Source organism: Saccopteryx leptura, chromosome 2 (genome assembly GCF_036850995.1).
Source record: "Saccopteryx leptura isolate mSacLep1 chromosome 2, mSacLep1_pri_phased_curated, whole genome shotgun sequence".
NCBI classification, from domain to species: Eukaryota; Metazoa; Chordata; class Mammalia; order Chiroptera; family Emballonuridae; genus Saccopteryx; species Saccopteryx leptura.
In genome coordinates, this window is record NC_089504.1 from 327,744,422 (window position 1) to 327,749,802 (window position 5,381).

The following is a 5,381-nucleotide window of genomic DNA, read 5'->3' on the forward strand; positions in this document are numbered from 1 at the left end:
GGGAGCTTGTTACTGGTGGTTGTTTGGTTTTGGTGTCTAATAGAGGTACAGGTAATATAAGTAAGATGCACAGCTCTTTAGTGAGTGGCTCTGAATTTGTACATAGGTATGATCCCCTGCAGTTACCACCCAGATCATGATACAAGAACATGTCCACATTGGTTTCATGAACTTTCAGCATCATGTCTCCTCCCTTTAGAGTGCAGGGCCCAATATATTTATTTTTCATTCAGTGAGAAGAGGGAAGCAGAAAGACTCCCACTTATACCCCGACTGGGATCCACCCGGGAAGCCCACTAGGGGGCGATGCTCTGCCCATCTGGGGCATTGCTCCACTGCTCAGCAACTGAGCTCTTAGCACATGAGCTGGAGGCCATAGAGCCATCCTCAGCTCCTGGGGCCAACTTCCAATTGAACCGTGGCTGCAGGAGAAGAGAGAGAAATGGAGGGAGCAGGGTTGGTGGAGGAGCAGATGGGCGCTTCTGTGTACCCTGACCGGGAATCAAACCGGGGTTCACACACTGGGTCAATGCTCTACCACTGAGCCAACTGGCTAGGGCCAGGACCCATTCTTTATTACCCATTCATTTTTGCCTTCCTAGTATCTCCATGTCTGCCCCCAACACTGCTGTCATCATCCAGGTTGTCCAGGACGGGGAGGGAGGGTGTGAGGGGAGGTAGAGGGAATACAGCTCTGTCAACACCTAGTTGGCTATTTTTAACAGGAAATGGAATGGGGTTGAGGGGCAAGGAGAGCTTCTGCTTCATGTAATCACTTAACTTGGAAAGTGCTCCCAAGCAGCCACAGGTGGGCCAGATTTTGTTCCATCTAAAGGTGTCCACTGGTGAATGGGTTACTCAGGCTGACCACACTTACTGATTATTTTCACCCTGTTTGTTTCCTGCCTTTAGGCAGGGTCCATGCAGTATTCCAAATAATATTTTGTCTTAAGACTTTTCAAGAAGTATGCTGCCTGACCAGGCGGTGGCGCAGTGGATAGAGCGTCGGACTGGGATGCAGAGGACCCAGGTTCGAGACCCGGAGGTCGTCAGCTTGAGCGCGGGCTCATTTGGTTTGAGCAAAATTCCACCAGCTTGAGCCCCAGGTCGCTGGCTCCAGCAAGGGGTTACTCGGTCTGCTGAAGGCCCACGGTCAAGGCACATACGAGAAAGCAATCAATGACAACTAAGGTGTTGGCAACGTGCAATGAAAAACTGATGATTGCGTCGGCCTAGCCTGCGGAGGACCCGGGTTCGATTCCCGGCCAGGGCACACAGGAGAAGCGCCCATTTGCTTCTCCACCCCTCCGCCGCGCTTTCCTCTCTGTCTCTCTCTTCCCCTCCTGCAGCCAAGGCTCCATTGGAGCAAAGATGGCCCGGGCGCTGGGGATGGCTCTGTGGCCTCTGCCCCAGGCGCTGGAGTGGCTCTGGTCGCAACATGGCGACGCCCAGGGTGGGCAGAGCATCGCCCCCGGGGTGGGCAGAGCCTCGCCCCTGGTGGGCGTGCCGGGTGAATCCCGGTCTGGCGCATGCGGGAGTCTGTCTGACTGTCTCTCCCTGTTTCCAGCTTCAGAAAAAAAAACAAAAACTGATGATTGATGCTTCTCATCTCTCTGTTCCTGTCTGTCCCTGTCTATCCCTCTCTCTGACTCACTCTCTGTCTGTAAAAAAAAAAAAAAAAAAAAAAAAAAAATGCCTGACCTGTGGTGGTGCAGTGGATAAAGCGTCGACCTGGAAATGCTGAGGTCACCGGTTCGAAACCCTGGGCTTGCCTGGTCAAGGCACATATAGGAGTTGATGCTTCCAGCTCCTCCCGCCTGTCTCTCTCTCTCCTCTCTCTCTCCTCTCTAAAATGAATAAATTAAAAAAAAAAATAATAAAAGAAGTATGCTGCCTGCTTGTAATGTTCTGACTTGGGGAACAAGCCCTTGGCAGTGCAGTGTTGTAAAGGTTTTGCAGGTTAGATTGTATCCCCCCTGCTCCACCCATTCACCTTGTGGATCCTTGGAATCCCCATGTTTTCATCCTGTTCTCAGGAAAACACTTCAGCCCACTTGGAAAATTGAGCTGCTTCTCGGCAGCCTCCTGATGTCGGTCTTGAGGTACAAGTAGCCAAAACCACAGACATTATCCCAATTGCAGCCAAACCACAGCTCTGGGCAAGGGTACAATTCAGTTTACTATTGGTTTTGTACCCTAATGCTGGCGACCTTTATTTTGGCACCTTTGACTTGTCAGGTCTTCAGGGACCTGTTGACAGTGATTCAAGATCTGGGTTGTAATGGATAGTTTTGGCAACATTGTTTACTCGAGCAGTTTACAATCTGGTCAGGGAGACTAAATGTGAGCAAGAAGATGATAGCATAGGAAGTTCTCTGTAGGTCATGCTGTGGGAGTTAAGATGGGAAAGATAGCTCATTCATTTAAAATAGTGTTAGAATATTTTTATTTAAAGGCTACCTTATGTAAATGTGTTATCTGCCATATTTATCCATTTCTCACTTCCAAATCAATCTTTAAAAATATAATGAACCAAAAAAAAAAAAAAAATATATATATATAATGAACCGCCTAACCAGGTGATGGTGCAATGGATAGTGTTGACCTGGGACAGTGAGGACCCAGGTTCAAAACCCTGAGGTCGCCAGCTGGAGTGCAGGCTCATCCGGCTTGAGCATGAACTTACTAGCTTGAGCGTGGGGTTGCTGGCTAGAGCGTGGTATCATAGACATGACCCCAGGTCACTGGCTGGAGCCCAAAGGTCACTGGTTTGAAGCCCAAGGTGGTTGGCTTGAGCAAGGGGTCACTGGCTTAGCTGGAGCCCCCTAGTCAAGGCATCTATGAGAAAGCAATAAGGGAACAATTAAAGTGCCTTGGCTACAAGTTTGATACTTCTCATCTCCCTTCCTGTCTGTCTGTCTCTGTTCCTGTCTCTGTCTCTCTCTTGCTAAAAAAAAAAAAAAAATAGTCATGAACTTTAGTGTGACCTGTGGTAGCACAGTGGGTAAGGTGTCGACCTGAAAGGCTGAGATTACCGGCCTGAGTCCCCAGGCTTGCCTGGTCTAGAGGCAACTACCTGTTCCTCTCTCACCCCCCATTTCTCTCTCCTCTCTTTAAAATCTTAAAAAAAAATGTAATGAACTTTAGATTTTATTCAGAGAAGTGCCTACTAATCTCTTACCTATGCTACACACTAGCATATCATTCTTAAAACAGGCCTGTAAAGTAGGTTTCTTTTTGTCTCCATTTTTCAGATTAGAAGATTTGAATAGATTAATGAATTTCTGAAGGTCAATAAAAGGTTTTTGTTTTTGTTTTTTTGTGAGAGAGAGAGGGACAGATAGAGAGAGAAACATCAGTTCTTCGTTGAGGCACCTTAGTTTTTCATTGATTGCTTTCTCTTATGTGCCTTGTCTGGGGGGCTCCAGCTGAGCCAGTGACCCCTTGCTCAAGCCAGTGGCCATGGGGTCATGTTCATGGTCCCACACTCAAGCTGGTGAGCCTGCACTCAAGCTGGTGACCTCAGGGTTGTTTTGTTTTTTTTAAAATTTTTTTTTTACAGAGACAGAGAGAGAGTCAGAGAGAGGGATAGACAGACAGGAACGGAGAGAGATGAGAAGCATCAATCATCAGTTTTTTGTTGCGACACCTTAGTTGTTCACTGATTGCTTCCTCATATGTGCCCTGACCGCGGGCCTTCAGCAGACTGAGCAACCCCCCACTTGAGCCAGTGACCCTGGGTCCAAGCCGGTGAGCTTTTGCTCAAACCAGATGAGCCTGCGCACAAGCTGGCGACCTCAGGGTCTCGAACCTGGGTCCTCCCCATCCCAGTCCGACGCTCCATCCACTGCACCACCACCTGGTCAGGCCTAAAGGGCATAAAAGTTCTTAAGAGGCGGCCTGACCTGTGGTGGCACAGTGGATAAAGCGTCGACCTGGAACGCTGAGGTCGCTGGTTCGAAACCCTGGGCTTGCCCAGTCAAGGCACATATGGGAGTTGATGCTTCCTGCTCCTCCCCTCCCTCTCTCCCCCTTCTCTAAAATAAGTAAATAAAATCTAAAAAAAAAAAAAAAAGTTCTTAAGAGGCAAAGTTAGGATTCCAACCCAAGTCAGCTTGACAGAAGCCTAGACTTGATCTCTGACGCCTCTAGGATACTGTACTACTACTTTTCCTTCTAGAAGTTATGTTGTGTTCTCCTGTTAGGAATTCTCAATTATTTCATGAGTCTGTCTCTAGTTTCTCTCCCAGAGTTGCCCTGAAGGAGTGTAAACCACTATTTGTGAGTCTTATCCAGAATTGGGCAGAAACTCCAGTCTGCCAGTTTTTTCACTTGCCCAGTTGGAACACTTCTACAATTTCACTCTCGGTTTGCTTGGAAATTCCATTTTCTTCTTTTTTTTTCTTTAAGATTTTATTTATTGATTTTTAGAAAGGATAGAGAGAGAAAAGTGAGGGGAGGAGAGAAAAGTATCAACTCATAGTAGTTGCTTCTTGTATGTGCCTTGACTGGGCAAACCCAGGGCTTTGAACCAGCAACCTCAGCATTCCAGGCCGACGCGATATCCACTGTGCTAGCACCAGTCAGGCTCCATGTTATTTATTTATTTTTTTTTACAGGGACAGACAGAGAGTCAGAGAGAGGGATAGATAGGGACAGACAGGAACGAAGAGAGATGAGAAGCATCAATCATCAGTTTTCTCGTTGCGACACCCTAGTTGTTCATTGATTGCTTTCTCATATGTGCCTTGACCGTGGGCCTTCAGCAGACCGAGTGAGCCCTTGCTCAGCGATCTTAGGTCTGAGCTGGTGAGCTTTTTTTATATTTTGCTCAACCCAGATGAGCTCGTGCTCAAGCTGGCGACCTTGGGGTCTCGAACCTGGGTCTTCCGCATCCCAGTCCGAAGCTCTATCCACTGCGCCACCACCTGGTCAGGCTCCATTTTATTTAAAAAAATTTTTTTTCTGAAGGCTTCTTTCCATTTGTTAGTTAATCATTTGGAATTTTTTCACCTGGAATTAACATATCTTGAGTACATTTGGGGACTTCCAATACTTTTTTTTTTTTTTTTACAGAGACAGAGAGTCAGAGAGAGGGATAGATAGGGACAGACAGACAGGAACGGAGAGAAATGCAAAACATCAATCATCAGTTTTTCGTTGCGACACCTAGTTGTTCATTGATTGCTTTCTCATATGTGCCTTGCCCGGGGCCTTCAGCAGACCAAGTAACCCCTTGCTCAAGCCAGTGACCTTGGGTCCAAGCTAGTGAGCTTTGCTCAAACCAGATGAGCCTGTGCTCAAGCTGGGGACCTCAGGTCTCGAACCAAAGTCCTCAGCATTCCAGTTCAACACTCTATCCACTGCGCCACCGCCTGGTC